The following is a 21,908-nucleotide window of genomic DNA, read 5'->3' as shown; positions in this document are numbered from 1 at the left end:
GGCAGGAGATTCCAAGTCTCCTGGCCACAATTACACCCGAAGGCACAGCAGCAGATTAGAACCCGGAGTCACCAGGAGAAGGGACACCTGTAAAAGGGCTCAAGTTGCCTGCCATGCGGGTAGTGTCCACCTAAGAGGATAGATTGAGAAAGGACCTTGTGTGAAGCCTCAGGCAGCAAGGGACTGAGAATACAGCGCTGTAAGGAAGGCTTCAAACTCCACCTGGCTAGGGGGATTCCGAAACATTTCCAGGCTGCCCGAATTCCAAAGACCACCTGTAACCTGTACCTGAAATGCATCAGTAAAAGGTAAAGAGACTGCAACCTTGTGTCCTCCAATTCTTTCCTGGACTTCACCATCTATCATCCTTACCAACTGCAGTGGGAGCCCTGGGGACTAAGCTCTACCTGTGGGGAGCTATACCACCTTTGCTGCAATACCATCATCCCCAGAGGACTCCTTTAAGCAGCGGCCATCCCTGGTCAAGTATCACAGGTGGCGTCACGAACACTATTACATTAGACTTTATTTCCATTTTCATTAACCCCCTTTTACTAGATGCCCAGGGCCACGGACCGGGTCACTGCCACCATGACCATCCCTTTAAGAATAGAACCGGGCCGGTACCGAGTACCCCGCGGTCCTAGCTGGCACTCCATAATCAAATATAAAGATTAACTTTTTCATATGTTAACAAATTTAAAGGGGTTGTTCCACAAAGTGCATTTTGACCTTTGAATACAATATTGAAATAATATATGTCATATAAGAGCACTAAAAAGCATGTACCCAATTGTCTAATTTAAATATGTAATAATAAAGGATAAAAAAACCTTGAATAATACAAGTAAAGTATGATGACAACAAAAGTGCCCCAAACACAGTAAGGTACCCCCACAGCGAATTCCTCCACACAGACAATATAATGACTCTAATATACCCCTTCCCTCAATCACTCTGATAAATAATGGTAACCCCAATCACAGTATGATCTTCCAACTGTAATTCTCATACAGCCCTCCTTACAGTATAATGACGACAAAAAGTGCTCCTTACAGTATAATAGGTCCCACATAGTCCTCCGTGCATAATAATGTTACCCTGCATTGCCTTTCTTACAGTATAAGAGGTCCCATATAGTGCTCCATACAGTATAATGGTCCCACATAGTGCTCCATACAGTATAATGACCTCACATTGTCCTCCATACAGTATAATGGCCTCACATAGTGCTCCATACAGTATAATGACCATCCATAGTGCTCTATACAGTATAAAAGGCCCCACATAGTGCTTCATACAGTATAATGACCTACATAGTCCTCCATACAGTATAATGGCTCCACATAGTGTTCCATACAGTATAATGAACATCCATAGTGCTTGATACAGTATAAGTGCCTCCATAGTGTTTCATACATTATAATGGCCCTACATAGTGCTTAATAAAGTATAATGGCCTCACATAGTGCTCTGTACAATATAATGGCCCCACATAGTGCTCTATACAGTATAATGGTCTCACATAATGGTCCATACAGTATTCTGGCCTCACATAGTGCTCCATACAGTATAAATAGTCCCACATAATGCTCCATACAGTATACTAGATCCACAGTGTTCCATACAGAATAATGACACCACATAGTGCTCTGTACAATATAATGGCCCTACATAGTGCTCAGTACAATATTATGGTCCCCAAAGTGCTCCATACAGTATAATGGCCTTACATAGTGCCCCATACAGTATAACATGCCGCACATATTTCTGCATAGAGTATAAGTGCCCCACCGAGCGCTACGTACAGTGTAATGGGCCCAACATTTAAAAAGAAAAAAACTTACATTTGCCCATTCGCCCGCTGCTCTGGTATCTGCAGGTCCTCTGCACATCTCGGTGCAGTGGGCACGTTGTAATGATGTCATTACGCTCACTGAGCTGAGACATCAGACGCAGAGGAGGTATGATGGGAGAGGTAGTGTTAGCTGCTTCATCATTGCTTTCAACTGTATCGGCATCCAGAATGCTGATATACTATAGTTGAAAGTGTGATGCCGAGTGGGAGACTCGTCTGGCGTAGGGGGCCAAATATACCGTACTTAAGAGAGCCGCAAGGCGTTGAGGGCCAAATACAATCACCCTGTCAGCTAGAATGGCCCACAGGCCAGAGTTTAGCATAGGTGCCTTACTGTATTCCTTTACCCTATATTGCCCATGCTGTGTCCCACCAAATTTCATCCATACGTCCTGCCTCGTTCTTTAATGGTGGCACCAAAATTGAGGTGTTACTGATCCGATTTGCAAAAACAAAACACGGTTTGCATGCCTTGCAAGTCACTTATTATGTGTTTTAGACACTTCTGTGGTTTAGTCAGCAATGGGGCATAGTTACGCAGTAAAAGGATGTGTGTTAAAGGGGAAAAATTAGTTTAACACAAATGAAGCGAAGAAGATGGTATCACCTCATACTAGAAATTTACAGAAGCACTTAATGTATCAGTTAGCAGGAGCAACTGTGCTAAATGTAGTTCATGTTAAGACATTAAGATAAGCCTTATAGAGTATTACTATATTAATAAATCAATCCCATTGTAAAAGATTTTATAAAGCACAGCAAACAGTCAAAGGTTGCAAAATGGCAAATATACACATTAAATTTATACAAAATCAAAGACTATTTACTTTTTGTACTAGGGATCAAAGAAGTTTTGCTTATCCATGTTTGTTATGTGCAAGTGATGAACATTTATGATTTTCACAAATAAATCTACTATCACATCACAGTATTGAATATATAATCTCGGGATTTCCAAGTGCTGCTTCTGCTTTTGCCAAGATTTGCACAGTCTGTGCTTTCTCCAGCTCCTGACTAAACCTTAACATGGGAATCCCAGACTAAGGTTCAGTTCCCACAATGAGTTTTTGACACTGCATAGTTATGCACCACAAAAAAACGCAACATCTTACAGTATCAAAGGGGACTTATAGAAATCTTATGCTTGCTGTGCAAAGCAAAGCAAAGCATCAAAAACAAAGCAGCTTTATTTAAAACATTACAAACCAAAAATTGCTAAAAATCACAACATCAAAAACTCATTAAGCAGACATATAAAAAACACACTAAAAAACATTCTAAAAAAACAAGTAACCTAACTTACCTAATAGGGGCAGAAATGGTGCAGAAAATCTGCAACATCAAAACTCACAAAATACTCATTGTGGGAATGTAGCTTTATTGAGTGAAGTACTTGTAAGAGTGGTGGACTGTTCTGCTACGCTCCTGCCCCTGAAGACAACAATCGTGCCATGTGTGCAGGGTCATATGTAATGTGAATAGTGATGTGTCTCTTATATTGTGCTATGGTAATGTACAGCTTATAAATAATGTAAAAGGCTAGTGGACAATGTGGGTAGTGTATAGTGCAGGATAATTAACCCTAGAACGCATATTGGGGGCCTTTTAGGCCCCCATGCTTACATGTTTGCTATTATCTGCAAAATTACTTTAGTTAGAATTTTTAAACTACAGGTATTCCTCAAGAATGTCGTTGTTGATAATATCCAGTTGTTCATATAATTTTTTTCATAGGCATTATGGTGTAACAATGCTTGTTTGGTGAAAACTACATCTGTACGAATTGGGGGCCTTTTAGGACCCCACTATTTTTATCATGTTCTCAGTAGTATTTTGTGTCTCAAGTTACTTTATTTGTACTCAGTAATGCTGGTGGAGGGGCCAGGGTATGGATAATAACATGTGAGAATGTCATGTGATTTTTGGAGGGAGTGATAAGGCCATGACATCACCTCAAGTCCTTCGGAACACAGTAATGAGCTGTGTATAGAGTAATGAGGACAGTATACACTGTGAGCTAATTGCTGAAGGACCTGTGATAAGATAAGCTGTTGAGAGGAAATCTGATTCATTTTCAGTTTCTGTTTCTAAGAAGCTTGCAAAGGCTAGTGCTCATGAGCCATAAAAATCCAGAGAATTGTACACCACCTAAAAGTATAAAAGGTAAGAGCTGCTGAGGGTGAGAGGAAGAAGGGGGGACATTACACTTACAGTGTGTCACACACAAGCAAAGAGTGGACAACCCTGATTCTGTTCATTGTTTTTTCTTTTAGTTTGCTAACATCTAGTCAGCAATGGCACACTCTTCCTCCAAGTGTCTGACTGACCAAGAGATTGAAGCGATTATGTTTCAAAGCGATGATGAAAGTGAACTATCTTTGTCTGATGAATATCTGCCACCAGCTAATCAAACATCCTCATCCAGTGATTCTTCTGATGATGAAGAAGTGAATCTAGTGGATCCTCAAGAAGTGATAAGCAGAACATCCAAAACGAATGTTTTTTGGGACAGTAATCCTACATTAGTCGGACGTACTCCAACACACAATATTGTGAGACAGGCTCAAGGAGCTGTGGGAAGTCCCAGTTACTTTACCCCTAAAGATGTATTCTGTACTTATTTTTCTGACAATATTGCAGAAGAGGTCCTATTATATTCAAACCTAGAATGAAGACTTATCGCTTCTGCAAAAAAATAAGTCCTGGAAAAATATCTCAAAAGAGGAACTTTATGCATATATTGGACTTTTACTGCTGGCGAAAATCGTATGATGTCCCAATACGAGAATTATTTCTGTACCCACTTTCTGATCCACACTATAAGGCGACAATGTCAGTGGGCAGATATGAGGAAATTAGAAGAATCATTCGCTTTGATGATAAGCGAACTCGTGCAGCGAGGTTTGAAACAGACAAATTAGCCCCTATCAGTTATATCTGGAACATATTTATCAAAAATTGCACAAAACTTCTGAAAAAATAACATGTCAGAATTGTTTGGATGACTAATAGAAAATAAAGTTAGAATAAAAATGGAGCTGCAGCTAGTTTGCTATAGATTTCTATGCGTTTTTGTGTGTTTTCATGTCTTTGTGTGAAATTTGGGAAAATAAAGATTTTTTTGTGTTTTCTGTGAAAAATTATAATTAAAATTTTGTCCACTGTTCATATTTTATTGAGCAATTTTGAAATAAACTTGTGAAAGTTATTTAAGTGTGTTTTTCTACATTATGTGCATACACGTTAATATGTATATTTTTAACGTCATGCGTTCTAGGGGTAAGCATAGGATTAGACATAGACACAAGATGGTGTACATATGTGGTTGTTAGTTGACGTTAGGAAGATAAGATGCAGTTAATGTGTATAGCTTGCCCACAGTGGGTGGGGACTATCGTTGGAATAAAGGGGGCACTTCCTGGTAGTGAGATAGGGAAGTACAGCGTTGATGGGGCCGGCGAAGATGCTGTCTGTAAAGTGCTGTGGAATTAGTGGCGCTTTATAAGGGAGTTAAAAAGAGGATGAACGATGATCCTCAGTCTTTCATAAGATACCGGATTTTGCAGAAATTGGTACTGCCGGTTTTATAATATACTGATGATATTTTAATTAACATACACAGACACAGATAATGCTGATTATATAACCTAGAGTCAAGATGTATGAGTGACCCTGGAGTGATAAAGTGACCCTAAATCTCAAAATTATTTTTATTTATTTATTATTATTATTATTATTATTATTATAGTGCCATTTATTCCATGGCACTTTACATGTGAAAAGGGGTATCTAATATATAAAGCTGAATGTGTGTGTGTATTTATGTGTGTATGTGTATGTCCAGGATTGGCATCTGCACCGTCGCAGCTACAGCCACAAAATATTGCACAGTCACACATCTGGACCCTGAGAGCGTCATAGGCTATGTTGTGAGGCAAAATTTTAACCCCGCGCGTTCCAATTCACCAAACAATTTTGCCACTATCTAGATAATGGGGAAAAAGTGAAAGGAAAAGTATTGGAGGCAAATTGACAGCTGCCAGATGTGAACAAGGGGGACTTAAAGAATGAGAGCGATGGCGCCAAAGAGTATATACCATACAGGTGCTAAGGTGGGGCCTCGACATGGGATACTCACCACACACGGGGATATGAACACACACACAAAATGCGCCACACACTACGATGTGCTTGAACACATATACCACCCTCAGCACACATTTCACCACACATACACCAACCTCACCACATAAAAGTCAAAACACAAAAGTCGCCACTCGAAATTCGCTACGCGCAAAATTCACCACATGCAAAACTAGGCTCACGCAAAACTCGCCACACGTGCAAAACTCACCTCATGGAAAACTCGCCACACGCAAAACTTGCACACGCGGAAAAATTGCCATATGCACAAAAGTTACAACACATGCAAAAGTTGCCTCACACAAAACTTGCACATACTCAAAACGCACCACACATAGAACTCGCCATGCGCAAAACTCGCCATGCGCAAAACTTGCTGCACACAACTTGCTACACTAAACTATCACATGCAACTCTACACACGAAAAGTTGCTACACACATGTTGCCACACAAAACTAATCTCACAAAAGTCGCTACATGCATGTCGCCACACGCAACTTGACACATGAAACTCGCCCTAAAACACACATAAGTCAGGTATTATCCTTCAAAAATAAAAATCTGATTAATAAGCAGGCAAACTACAAGAGCAACAAATGTACCATATAGGAAATACGGCAGCTGTCAGTCACATGACCTGTCTATTATGTGTCATGATCCCAATGGCAGGGGATCACAAAAGGACAAGCACACAAAAAACAGAACAAGCTCTAGGGTGATGGAAACTGAGCTGACCGCGATCCTGAACCTAATTCACAACACTAGCAGTAGCCGGGGAACGTGCCTACGATGATTCTAGACGTCTCGCGCCAGCCGAAGGACTAGCTTCCCCTATTAGAAGAGACAAAGACCTCTCTTGCCTCCAGAGAAACACCCCACAGAAATAGCAGCCCTCCACATGTAATGACGGTGAAATGAGAGGAAAGCACATACGTAGTAATGAAAACAGATTCAGCAAAATGAGGCCTGCTAAAACTAGATAGCAGAGGATACAAAAGTGAACTGCGCGGTCAGCGAAAAACCCTACAAAAAACCATCCTGAAATTACCTGAACTCATGTGCCAACTCATGGAACATGAGGAGTAATATCAGCCCTCTAGAGCAACCAGCAACAAGGAATCACATAACTGCAAGCTGGACTAAAACAAAAATAAAGCAAAACGTGGAACAGGAAAATAAAAAACTTAGCTTGTCCTGATGATTACAGAAGCGGAAAGCAGAGGAAACAAGACACACTGATTACATTGATCGCCGGCGAGGAAATGACAAGAAAGCCAGGTTAAATAGGAAACTCCCATATCCTGATAGAACAGGTGGACACCAGAGACCGCAGAGAACATAAGTCACCCAGTACCATCTGTAACCACCAGAGGGAGCCCAAAAACAGAATCCACAACAGTACCCCCCCCCTTGAGGAGGGGTCACCGAACCCTCACGAGAACCACCAGGGCGACCAGGATGAGCCCTATGAAATGCACGGACCAAATCAGCAGCATGAACATCAGAGGCAACCACCCAAGAATTATCCTCCTGACCATAACCCTTCCACTTAACCAAATAACATAGTAACATAGTAACATAGTTAGTAAGGCCGAAAAAAGACATTTGTCCATCCAGTTCAGCCTATATTCCATCATAATAAATCCCCAGATCTACGTCCTTCTACAGAACCTAATTGTATGATACAATATTGTTCTGCTCCAGGAAGACATCCAGGCCTCTCTTGAACCCCTCGACTGAGTTCGCCATCACCACCTCCTCAGGCAAGCAATTCCAGATTCTCACTGCCCTAACAGTAAAGAATCCTCTTCTATGTTGGTGGAAAAACCTTCTCTCCTCCAGACGCAAAGAATGCCCCCTTGTGCCCGTCACCTTCCTTGGTATAAACAGATCCTCAGCGAGATATTTGTATTGTCCCCTTATATACTTATACATGGTTATTAGATCGCCCCTCAGTCGTCTTTTTTCTAGACTAAATAATCCTAATTTCGCTAATCTATCTGGGTATTGTAGTTCTCCCATCCCCTTTATTAATTTTGTTGCCCTCCTTTGTACTCTCTCTAGTTCCATTATATCCTTCCTGAGCACCGGTGCCCAAAACTGGACACAGTACTCCATGTGCGGTCTAACTAGGGATTTGTACAGAGGCAGTATAATGCTCTCATCATGTGTATCCAGACCTCTTTTAATGCACCCCATGATCCTGTTTGCCTTAGCAGCTGCTGCCTGGCACTGGCTGCTCCAGGTAAGTTTATCATTAACTAGGATCCCCAAGTCCTTCTCCCTGTCAGATTTACCCAGTGGTTTCCCATTCAGTGTGTAATGGTGACATTGATTCCTTCTTCCCATGTGTATAACCTTACATTTATCATTGTTAAACCTCATCTGCCACCTTTCAGCCCAAGTTTCCAACTTATCCAGATCCATCTGTAGCAGAATACTATCTTCTCTTGTATTAACTGCTTTACATAGTTTTGTATCATCTGCAAATATCGATATTTTACTGTGTAAACCTTCTACCAGATCATTAATGAATATGTTGAAGAGAACAGGTCCCAATACTGACCCCTGCGGTACCCCACTGGTCACAGCGACCCAGTTAGAGACTATACCATTTATAACCACCCTCTGCTTTCTATCACTAAGCCAGTTACTAACCCATTTACACACAATTTCCCCCAGACCAAGCATTCTCATTTTGTGTACCAACCTCTTGTGCGGCACGGTATCAAACGCTTTGGAAAAATCTAGATATACCACGTCCAATGACTCACCGTGGTCCAGCCTATAGCTTACCTCTTCATAAAAACTGATTAGATTGGTTTGACAGGAGCGATTTCTCATAAACCCATGCTGATATGGAGTTAAACAGTTATTCTCATTGAGATAATCCAGAATAACATCCCTCAGAAACCCTTCAAATATTTTACCAACAATAGAGGTTAGACTTACTGGCCTATAATTTCCAGGTTCACTTTTAGAGCCCTTTTTGAATATTGGCACCACATTTGCTATGCGCCAATCCTGCGGAACAGACCCTGTCGCTATAGAGTCCCTAAAAATATGAAATAATGGTTTATCTATTACATTACTTAGTTCTCTTAGTACTCGTGGGTGTATGCCATCCGGACCCGGAAATACTGAAGTTTCCGTCTGGAAACACGAGAATCCAAGATCTTCTCCACAACATACTCCAATTCTCCTTCCACCAGCACCGGAGCAGGAGGCTCAAGCGAAGGAACAACAGGTACCTCATACTTCCGCAACAACGACCGATGGAACACATTATGAATAGCAAACGATGCCGGGAGATCCAAACGAAACGACACGGGGTTAAGAATTTCCAAGATCCTTTAGGGACCGATAAACCGAGGCTTGAACTTAGGAGAAGAGACCTTCATAGGAACAAAACGAGAAGACAACCACACCAAGTCCCCAACACGAAGTCGAGGACCCACGCGGCGACGGCGATTAGCAAACTGCTGAGCCCTCTCCTGGGACAACTTCAAATTGTCCACCACATGACTCCAAATCTTCTCTTTGAGAAAGCAACGCGAAACGCGCGTCAGGGGGCTCTCCGGAGTCATTAAGCACCATTTACTTCATCATGGGTAAGAAATCTGATTCTTGATATGTAATATATACTGGTCTCTCTGCGAATTACATGCATGAAGGACACTTGTCCATATGAGAGCCAGCAAATACATCGTAGTACTGCGTGATATTACTGATGGTTATATATACCACGATATACCATGATGTTATATACGCTTTTTGGGTACTTATGACTTGGATGTGTATGTTCTAGGGTCTTCCCCTTTTTTTGTATTTTGTTACTGTTACAATTTTTAAATGATTCTTTAATAAATATTGTTCTTTTAAAACGTTTTTCGTATAGAACTCCATTTTCTCTTTGTATTCATGCATATTCGGAGTATACGTTATTGTCCTGATAGATACATGGGTGTTGACAAACGTCTTTTTCCTATAACACACCGAGTGTGTGTGTCCCATGTTATTTCTGTGGGTGTATTTTTTTTTTTTTTTTTTTTTTATGACTCCAAATCTGATGCAACCTATCCACCACCATGTCCACTCCAGGACAATCAGAAGGCTCCACCTGACCAGAGGAAAAACGAGGATGAAACCCCGAATTACAAAAGAAAGGAGAAACCAAGGTAGCAGAACTAGCCCGATTATTAAGGGCAAATTCGGCAAGCGGCAAAAGGTAACCCAGTCATCTTGATCAGCAGAAACAAAACACCTTAAATAAGTTTCCAAGGTCTGATTAGTTCGTTCCGTCTGGCCATTCGTCTGAGGATGGAATGCAGACGAAAAGGACAAATCAATGCCCATCTTAGCACAGAACGTCCGCCAAAATCTAGACACAAACTGGGATCCCCTGTCAGAAACAATGTTCTCCGGAATCCCATGCAAACGAACCACGTTCTGAAAAAACAGAGGGACCAACTCAGAGGAGGAAGGTAACTTAGGCAAGGGAACCAGATGAACCATCTTAGAAAAGCGGTCACACACAACCCAGATGACGGACATTTTTTGAGAGACAGGGAGATCCGAAATAAAGTCCATGGAAATGTGCGTCCAAGGCCTCTTCGGGATAGGCAAAGGTGACAACAATCCACTGGCCCGAGAACAGCAAGGCTTAGCCCGAGCGCAAACTTCACAAGACTGCACAAAAGAACGCACATCCCTCGACAAGGAAGGCCACCAAAAAGACCTGGCCACCAAGTCTCTAGTACCAAATATTCCAGGATGACCTGCCAACGCAGAAGAATGGACCTCGGAGATGACTCTACTGGTCCAATTATCCGGAACAAACAGTCTTTCAGGCGGATAACGATCAGGTTTATCCGCCTGAAACTCCTGCAAAGCACGTCGCAAGTCTGGGAAGACAGCCGACAAAATCACCCCATCCCTAAGGATACCAGTGGGCTCAGAATTTCCAGGGGAATCAGGCACAAAACTCCTAGAAAGAGCATCCGCCTTCACATTCTTTGAACCTGGCAGATATGAAACCACAAAATCGAAACGGGAGAAAAACAGTGACCAACGAGCCTGTCTAGGATTCAGACGCTTGGCAGACTCAAGGTAAATCAGATTTTTGTGATCAGTCAAGACCACCACACGATGTCTAGCACCCTCAAGCCAATGACGCCACTCCTCAAATGCCCACTTCATGGCCAAAAGCTCCCGATTACCAACATCATAATTCCGCTCAGTGGGCGAAAACTTTCTAGAAAAGAACGCACATGGCTTCATCACCGAGCAATCGGAGCTTCTCTGTGACAAAACCACCCCCGCTCCAATCTCAGAAGCATCAACCTCAACCTGAAAAGGAAGCGAAACATCTGGCTGACGCAACACAGGAGCAGAAGAAAACCGGCGCTTAAGTTCCTGAAAGGCCTCCACAGCCGCAGGAGACCAATCAGCAACATCAGCACCCTTCTTAGTCAGATCCGTCAAAGGCTTAACAACACTAGAAAAATTAGTTATGAAACGACGATAAAAATTAGCAAAGCCCAAGAACTTCTGTAGACTCTTAAGAGATGTAGGCTGCGTCCAGTCACAAATAGCTTGAACCTTGATGGGATCCATCTCAATAGTAGAAGGGGAAAAAATATACCCCAAAAAAGAAATCTTCTGGACTCCAAAGAGACACTTTGAACCTTTTACAAACAAAGAATTGGCCCGCAGGACCTGAAACACCTTCCTGACCTGCTGAACATGGGACTCCCAGTCATCAGAAAAAACCAAAACATCATCCAAATACACAATCATAAATTTATCCAGATATTCACGGAAAATATCGTGCATAAAGGACTGGAAGACAGAAGGAGCATTAGAAAGTCCAAAAGGCATCACCAAATACTCAAAATGGCCCTCAGGCGTATTAAATGCAGTTTTCCACTCATCACCCTGCTTAATCCGCACAAGATTATACGCACCCCGAAGATCAATCTTAGTGAACCATTTAGCCCCCTTAATGCGAGCGAACAAATCAGTCAACAATGGCAAAGGATACTGATATTTGACCGTAATCTTATTCAAAAGACGGTAATCTATACAAGGCCTCAAGGAACCATCTTTTTTGGCCACGAAAAAAAAACCTGCTCCCAAAGGAGATGAAGATGGACGGATATGTCCCTTTTCCAAGGACTCCTTAACATAATCCCGCATAGCAGTATGCTCTGGCACTGACAGATTGAACAAACGACCTTTAGGAAATTTACTGCCAGGAATCAAATCTATAGCACAATCGCAATCCCTGTGAGGAGGAAGCGAATTGAGCTTAGGCTCCTCAAAAACATCCCGATAATCAGACAAAAATACAGGAACCTCAGAAGGAGTAGATGAAGCGATAGAAATCGGAGGTGCATCATCATGAACCCCCTGACATCCCCAGCTTAACACAGACATCGTTTTCCAGTCCAAGACTGGGTTATGAGTTTGTAACCATGGCAGACCAAGCACTAAGACATCATGTAAATTATACAGTACCAGGAAGCGAATCACCTCCTGATGAACGGGAGTCATACGCATGGTCACGTGTGTTCAGTACTGAGGTTTATTCATAGCCAAAGGTGTAGAGTCAATTCCTTTCAAAGGAATAGGGACTTCCAGAGGCTCCAGACTAAACCCACAGCGTTTGGCAAATGACCAATCCATAAGACTCTGGGCAGCGCCTGAATCCACATAGGCATCGACGGAAATGGCTGATAATGAACAAATCAGAGTCACAGACAGAATGAACTTAGACTGTAAAGTACTAATGGCAACAGACTTATCAACCTTTTTTGTGCGTTTAGAGCATGCTGATATAACATGAGCTGAATCACCACAATAAAAACACAACCCATTTTTCCGCCTATAGTTTTGCCGTTCACTTCTGGACTGAATTCTATCACATTGCATTGTCTCAGGTGCCTGTTCAGAAGACACCGCCAAATGGTGCACAGGTTTGCGCTCCCGTAAACGCCGATCAATCTGAATAGCCATAGTCATAGACTCATTCAGACCTGTAGGCGCCGGGAACCCCACCATAACATCTTTAATGGCCTCAGAAAGGCCATCTCTGAATTTTGCAGCCAGAGCGCACTCATTCCACTGAGTAAGCACCGACCATTTCCGAAATTTCTGACAATATATTTCTGCTTCATCTTGCCCCTGAGAGAGAGCCAATAAAGCTTTTTCAGCCTGAATCTCTAGGTTAGGTTCCTCATAGAGCAAACCCAATGCCAGAAAAAACGCATCCACATTGAGCAACGCAGGATCCCCTGGTGCCAATGCAAATGCCCAATTCTGAGGGTCACCCCGCAGGAAAGATATTACAATTTTGACTTGCTGAGCAGGGTCTCCAGAGGAGCGAAATTTCAAAGAAAGAAACAACTTGCAATTATTCCTAAAATTCAGAAAACTAGATCTATCTCCAGAAAAAAACTCTGGGATAGGAATTCTAGGTTCAGACATAGGAGCATGTACAACAAAATCTTGTATATTTTGAACCTTAGCAGCAAGATTATTCAGGCTGGAAGCCAAACTCTGGACGTCCATGATAAACAGCTGAGGTCAGAGCCATTCAAGGATTAAGAGGAGGTAAGACGCAGCCAGGCTGCAATTAAGGCTAGGCAGCAAATTCTGAGGGAAGGGGAAAAAAAAAAAAAAAACTTCCTCAGACTACTTTTCCTCCTACTTCAGCCAATACGATTACCACTTTTCTGGCCGGCGATACTGTCATGATCCCAATGGCAGGGGATCACAAAAGGACAAGCACACAAAAAACAGAACAAGCTCTAGGGTGATGGAAACTGAGCTGACCGCGATCCTGAACCTAATTCACAACACTAGCAGTAGCCGGGGAACGTGCCTACGATGATTCTAGACATCTCGCGCCAGCCGAAGGACTAGCTTCCCCTATTAGAAGAAACAAAGACCTCTCTTGCCTCCAGAGAAACACCCCACAGAAATAGCAGCCCCCCACATGTAATGACGGTGAAATGAGAGGAAAGCACATACGTAGTAATGAAAACAGATTCAGCAAAATGAGGCCCGCTAAAACTAGATAGCAGAGGATACAAAAGTGAACTGCGCGGTCAGCGAAAAACCCTACAAAAAACCATCCTGAAATTACCTGAACTCATGTGCCAACTCATGGAACATGAGGAGTAATATCAGCCCTCTAGAGCAACCAGCAACAAGGAATCACATAACTGCAAGCTGGACTAAAACAAAAATAAAGCAAAACGTGGAACAGGAAAATAAAAAACTTAGCTTGTCCTGATGATTACAGAAGCGGAAAGCAGAGGAAACAAGACACACTGATTACATTGATCGCCGGCGAGGAAATGACAAGAAAGCCAGGTTAAATAGGAAACTCCCATATCCTGATAGAACAGGTGGACACCAGAGACTGCAGAGAACACAAGTCACCCAGTACCATCTGTAACCACCAGAGGGAGCCCAAAAACAGAATCCACAACAATTATGTGTATGTGTGAGCTAATATTTACTGCCAGGGGGAGGGCTTCCTGTTGGCTGGGGATTTATCAGGCTGCCAATTTAGCTTACTAATACTGAGGTAAAAATATTGACCAAATAACGTGTGAACGATGTCTAATACAAGAGGAGATGACACACAGATATATACTATATACAGGAGGAGATGACATACAGGTTCATACTATAAACAGGAGAGATGACACACGTATATACTATATACAGGAGGAGATGACATACAGCAGGTATATACTATTTACAGGGGAGATGACATACAGGTATATACTATATACAGGGGAGACGACATACAGGTCTATACTATATACAGGAGATGGCATACAGGTGTATACCATGTATAAGGGAGATGACAAACATGTATATACTGAGGGGAAAATGAGAGTTGTGAGGTGAAAATGAGAGGTGTGAAGTGAAAATGAAAAGGTGTGAGTGCAAAGTGAGAGGAGTGAGGGAAAATAGTGCAGTGATCAGAAAATGACAGATGTGAGGTTGAAATGACAAGTGTTAGGGGGGAATGAGAGGAGTGAGGGGGTAATGAGAGGAGTGAGGGGAAAAATAAGGGGAGTGAGGGGGAAAATGAGAGAAGTGAGGTGCTAAATGAGAGGGGTGATGGGAAAATAAGAGAAGTGAGGTGCTGTAACTAACCACAGATATTTACTATGCCCAGGCAACACCGGGCTCTTCAGCTAGCACATATTAAAAAAACAAGGACAATAATCTTGAACAAAACAAGTCACCGACTGGTACATGAAGAGGAAGAGGACCCTGCCCACAAGAGCTCACAGTCTACAAGGGATGGGGTGAGGATACAGAAGGTAAGGGTAAAGCTGATCATGTAGCGGAATGGTGGAACTGGGGTTACTGCAGGTTGTAGGTTGTTGGAAGAGATAGTTCTTCAGGTTCCTTTTGAAGGATTCCACGGTAGGCGCCAGTGTAACACTCCAGGTGACCGGTTGTTACAGTGGTATTGCCTTCCTCTCGGGGAGTTTGATGCCATGCTTGGAAGTGAGGAAAAGATCCCTTTGGCAGGTAACACATACATGCAACAAGTTCTGACTCCAGGCCAGAAGGGGGAGCTATGATCCAGTTTGTGGGTGGCTCCCATATATATATTCTGGCTGGAGGAAGAGTTAGAGGGTAGTCTGTGAGAGGAAAGTGGAGAGAGAGGAAGCAGACAGAGAGAGTTCAGGAGGAGAGCAGGGGCCATGCAGACGAGCAAATCTGCAGCTCCTGGAAAGGAAAGAGAGGAATGTTTGTAGAGAGTGTGAAGGAGAAAGGAGCAAAGGCAAAGTAAAGAGCTGGAGGGAGGCTGCGACTGAGCTTCCTCCACGCTGAAGCACAGAATAGCCAGAAGACCGAGGTTGTGGGGGTAACTCTATGACCTATGCCAGAAACCGGTGGACAGTAGATTTCAGGTTGCCTGTCCACCATTAGGCACAGTAACAGATAGAGCCCGGAGGCTCAAGTTACCTACCAACAAGGGGACAGAGAGAATGTGAGGACCTTGTGTGAGGCCTAAGGAAGCATGGAACTACAACACAGCGCTGAAAGGAAGGCTTCCAACCCCACCTGGTTAGGAGGATCTCAGAATCACTTCCAAGCCAGCCCGGACCATACCTGTTGTGAATTCTGCTTTTGGGCTTCCTCCGGTGGTTGTAGGTGGTAATGCAGTTGTCCCTGGGCTGCAGTCTTGGACAGGTGTATCTGCTGATTGCAATTCTGACTGGGGTATTTAGGTTTGCAGGACTCATTAGTCCTTGCCAGTTGTCAATGTTTCTTGGGAAGTATATATAAAAATAATCCGCGCTGGGTTCTCCAGTTTTGTGACCACTAAATACCTCCAAAAAACAATAAATATTTGCACCTTTTATATGACAATAAAAAACTATTAAAAATGATAAGTTTGTGCTGTGTTTTAAAATAGCTCCACCGTGGAGCACAACATTACCATAAGGAAATTCTGAGCGAGATAATAAATTGATTTTTTACCTTGTGCGGTATAGTCGATAATATCCACAGTTCCCTTTAGTCGGTCTTTGTAAAAGTCACATGACCGCGATGTCACACAAGGTCCTGCAGAGGCAGAGAACCGAGAGCTGCACAACAGCGCTTAGTCGCTGCTAGCAGTGAGCGAGCATAGGGCTGTTTGCCGCCGGCCGGGGCACTGCCTGGAGCCCGCTCACGTGAAAGCAAAAGAGGAAAAAAAAAAAAAAAAACTCCACCGAAGCCGCATTTTTCCACATTTGGACTTTTACAAAGACCGACTAAAGGGAACTGTGGATATTATCGACTATACCGCACAAGGTAAAAAATCAATTTATTATCTCGCTCAGATATCCTTATGGTAATGTTGTGCTCCACGGTGGAGCTATTTTAAAACACAGCACAAACTTATTATTTTTAATAGTTTTTTATTGTCATATAAAAGGTGCAAATATTTATTGTTTTTTGGAGGTATTTAGTGGTCACAAAACTGGAGAACCCAGCGCGGATTATTTTTATATATATACCTGTTTATAGCTACTAATACAGAAGGGTGGCACTGTATTTGTATCCGCTGCAGGATTCACAGTTTCTGAAGCGCTACTGGTGTGCTTAATTATATCCCTTTCTTGGGAAGTGTTGGATCTTTGTCTGGCTTCTCCTGCTTAGCTGCCAATTCAGCAAAGATAAGTGTCTGTTTCTTTTTCTGTGGCACACAAGCTGTGTGCTTATATTCTGTGCTATTCATTTGTTTTCTCTTGTCCAGCTTAGACTGTGTCAGTGTTTTCTCAGTCTTGTTGGATTCTCTGGAGTTGCAGATATACGCTCCACATCTTTAGTTAGATGGTGGAGTTTTTGTATTTTCTGCTGTGGATATTTTTGGAAGGATTTTAATACTGACCGCTTAGTATCCTGTCCTATCCTTTCCTATTTTAGCTAGAGTGGCCTCTTTTGCTAAATCCTGGTTCCTGCCTGCGTGTGTCTTTTCCTCTACTGCTCGCAGTCAAAATTTGTGGGGGGTTGCCTATCCTTTGGGGTTCTGCTCTGAGGCAAGGTAGAATTCCTATTTCCATCTATAGGGGTATTTAGTCCTCTGGCTGTGTCGAGGTGTCTAGGATTTGTTAGGCACACCCCACGGCTACTTCTAGTAGCGGTGTTAAGATCAGGATTTGCGGTCAGTATAGTTACCACCTACTCCAGTGAAAGTTTTCATGCTGCTCCAAGGTCACCTGATCATAACACCTACCAATACCTGTGATCCGCTACCCTGGACTGTGGCTGCCTTATACCAGTAAAGAGGTAAAAAGACTGCAACCTTGTGTCCTCTGTTTTCTTACTATACCATCTTTATCTACTACACTGGGAGTCCTGGGGACCCAGCTTCACCTGTGGGAAGCCATGCCATCCCTGCTGCCATAACATCACCCTAGTGGACCCCTTTAAGCAGCGTCGGTCATCCCTGACCAAATACTACAGGTGGTGTCACAAACACTCATATCTAAAAACCCCTTTAAAGACCTTTCCTTTAATTTGGATGCCCAGGACCATGGACCAGGTCACTGCCACCGTAACCACCCCATAATGACGACCGGACCTGATACCGAGTATCCTTAAGACCCTGGCGGGCGCTCCACGAGTCTGATATGTTGTGGTAGAGAGTTCCAGAATAGCGGTGATCTATGGGAGAAATCTTGTATGCAATTGTGGGAAGAGGAGATAAGAGGGGAGTAAAGAGGTATCTTGTGAGGATCAGAGGTTGCGTGTAGGTAATTATGGGGATACAAGGTCACAGATGTATGGAAGACACAGATTGTGGATGGCTTCGTTTGCCATGGTTAGGGTTTTGAACTGAAGTCCCTGGGCAATGGGGAGCCAGTGCAGGGATTGACAGAGGGGAGAGGCCTCCTCAAGTAAGTACTTGCACTCTGTCAGTACTAGGTTTGATCTGTTGCTGTTTTGTTCGGATTCAGACATCCATGATTTTTCAGATATGTAAAAAACGGTCTGCATTTCATGAGTGTTTGTGAGGGAAATCACATAACTGCTGCAGTCAAACAGCAACCACTAGCTTTCTTCAGTCTTTCTTTTTGGTCCAAGCCTGAAGTGGGATATTCAGACACACATGGATTACATAGTGTCCAAGCACTATTTGACAAAAAATTGGAAAACAAATGTTAAACTTAACATAATTTATATAAAAAAATAAATACCAAATTAATAAAGGGTTAACTAAAAGCTATAGTATAATAATACTATAACATAATTATAAAATTGTAATAATAACATACAACTAAATAATCTGAAGTTAACTCCCCAGTGACACCACAGGAGCATAATGTCTTGAAGGAACAATGCTTGCAAAACTCATTGGCAAATCTGAAACACTATTATTAACTTAAACAGGAAACTCTAGAAGTTTCCCTTCAATGATTACATTAGGGAATTCCATACCTAAAAATTCCCTAATATGTTTATATGATTCTCTTGGAAACAACCCAATAAAAATATCTAGACTCCTGAAGATAAACCCATGCCTAGGCTTCAGTTCTACCTTCCAACTTGTGCGAGACTAACAGAAATACTTATATTTCTACACAACTAACTTGCTACTTTGAACATCAGAATACTTGCATTCAGGCAATCACCATTTACCCATAAATAAAATTGTGTCTGTAACCTACAAATCCTTAGTATTTATGGGATTCTGTCTTCCACTGGGTCTGTACAATATTTATATTAAATGTGTCTCTTCTATAGTCAAATGAATGTATTTTAAAGCTTCTCCACCCATTTTCCACATAATGCACCACTGCTATCCATGGGTTAGATCTAGTATTGTAGCTCACCCAAATTCACCTGATTGAGATTAAGTTACAATACCAAAAACGGCCCCAAAAGAAGACTGGTGCTGTTCCTTACTGTCACGCCCTCAGGTCTGTCTTCTCATACTTACCTGTCTTCTGGCTCCCGGCGCGTCCCTGGATCTGTCCCTCGCCACTGTCCGCCCAACTTCACGAGCTCACAGAGCTATGGGTTTCCTGGAAGGTCGTGACCTGGTGGCTCCACCCTATCATGGCAGTGTCCACCGAGTATTTCTGTTTCTATTGCGGTAAGACGCCTGTGTGTTGTTGTTGTGGTGCCTGCATTCTTGCTGGTGTCCTCTTTCGTCCTCAGGCTCCGTTTCTCCATCTTTTCCTCTGGCTCTGCCCAGACCTCCGCTCCTGTGTCTCTGCCTGTTTGGCTCTTTCAGCTCCCTGTTTGTCCTGTCCCCTGCTATTCCGTTCTTTCTGAGCTCTGACAGCTTGTCAGCTCAGAGTCCTCCGTAGTCCATCACTCCTAGTATTACCTTTGTCTTTAGTTTCTCCTAGCCTTATCCCTTTTCGGTTCTACCCTAACTATTTGGTTTTTCCCTTTCTTGCAGCTCTCAGCCATTGTCTGTCCCGCATCCTCCTGGCACCATTACTCCTACCTTTCCACTGGTACCCTTAAGTTTTGTTCCTCGTTTTCCCCTAGTTGTTCCTATGGCTCCGGCAGTTGCAGTTACATCCCCCTTGGACCTGCTCCTAACGCTCCCTGTATAGGGAGTGGATCAATCTGGTCCGCCCGTCCTCGGGGGCTCTGGGGCCGCGACCCAGAGGGTCCACTTTTGGTCTTCCCTTTAGAACCCCAACACTTGCAATTTTATACTCAATGTCTTTAGTGTCATAGATACTTAATAAATCCAATTTATTGGATTTGTTTATTTCTCCAAATTCTCTCTAGCCCATAGTCTAATAAAACAAGTTTTTATGACTTACCAACATCTGTCAATCAACCAGAGTCAGGCATGGAGAAATTAACAGACTCCTCTCCTGCTCTTTCAGTAAAGCTATATTTCTGCAGCTTTTTTAATGAGGAAGTCTGGCTAAATTTCACGCTGCCTGTAGTTAGTCTGGCATAAAAAGGCTGACAAGTTCTCTGTGAGTTTTGTTGTTTTATCCTAACCTGTTTATTCACTCACCCCATGGCTGAATATTGCCCAAGACACAAAGTGATTGGTGGCGGTAACACCATCTTAAGCAACTCAACCTATCTGTCATTGTCAATGCCATTCTATTACACATTTTAATCCTACCCTGTATGACACTAATCAGAGGCATTAACTTATATTGTCAACACCAATTTGGATCTAATAATACCTCTAGCATTACCATATCTACTAGCATTCAATATATCCTCTTTTGCAAACAAAACAGTGAGCTGCTGGTTGTATTGTATCGAAGAGCAAGAACAGGCTTGTGAGTGTTTTATTCCACAGTAGGTTTTGTCTGAATTGTGTGACTTGAGATTCAGTAACTATGGATTCAGGGAGTTTAGAAGGTAGCAGATTGTATTAAGTGACTGAATGTATTTATCTGTATACAGTGCTGTGACTATTTGTGCCACCCCATTAATAAAATGAGTGTATACAATGATCTGACGCATCTAGTTGTGTGACAGTAAGTAGGCGGACTATATAGAAGAGTTTCAGGGAGGCTAGTCTTGATGTGGTACACATCAACAAATTTGCAAAATTGTCTGATGAAGAGTGCGACACTCGCTAGGGCCTTGGTATACTCGGAATCGGGTCACACAGCTCTTAAAGGGATGGTCACGGCAGCGGTGACCCGGTCCATGGCCCTGGTCACGCAACTAAAAGGGATTGATGATGGAAAATGGATGATGGTGGAAATGGGAATAAAGTTTGTATAGGGAAAGGGGAATTGTTTGTGACTCCACTTATGGTATTCGGCTATAAATGGCCGACGCTGCTTAAGGAGACCGCTGGAGCCGATGGTGATGCAGCTGGGATGGTTCTGCTCCCCACAGGCGGAGCTGGGGACCCAGGGCTACCAGGACACTCTAAGAGGGGTTGTGGATGTTGGGGTGCTGAAATAATTGGAGGACAACGTGACTGTAGTTTATTTACCTTTAATTGCAGATGCAGTCCAGGGCACTGTTGACAGGTGATCTTGGAGGTCCGGGCAGCGTGGGAGCATTTCAGGATCCATCTAACCAGGTGGATTTGGAGGCCTTCTCTCTGTGCTGCTTTCTAGGTCCTTGATGCTTTATGCTCTATTCAAGTCCCTCTCTGAGTCTGCCCCTTAAGTGGAACACTACCCGCATGGCAGGCAGCTCGAGCCTTTTCCAGGTGTCACTCTCTCGTGGTGACTCTGGGCTCTTCTATGCTGTTATGCCTTCGGGTGTCAGTTGTGGCCAGGAGACCTGCAATCTCCTATCCTCCAGATTCAGTTGCTGGGCATGCAAGATTAGGGAGGTGAATAAGTGGCTCAGAAATTGGTGTGGGAAGAAGGGTTTAGGGTTTCTGGGAAACTGGGTTGTCTTCTCTATTAACTACACTATGGCAGGGAT

At 42.9% G+C, this 21,908-nt stretch overlaps 1 long non-coding RNA gene across 1 annotated transcript in view; it reads left to right on the top strand.

The window, feature by feature from the left end:
- The window catches only part of LOC138673972 (uncharacterized), a 237,326-nt gene that overhangs the window by 110,073 nt on the left and 105,345 nt on the right, over positions 1-21,908 (top strand). The window lies entirely within an intron of this gene.

Source organism: Ranitomeya imitator, chromosome 4, assembly GCF_032444005.1.
Source record: "Ranitomeya imitator isolate aRanImi1 chromosome 4, aRanImi1.pri, whole genome shotgun sequence".
NCBI classification, from domain to species: domain Eukaryota; kingdom Metazoa; phylum Chordata; class Amphibia; order Anura; family Dendrobatidae; genus Ranitomeya; species Ranitomeya imitator.
The sequence above is the reverse complement of the archived record's forward strand: the minus strand, read 5'-3'. Positions and strand labels throughout refer to the sequence as shown.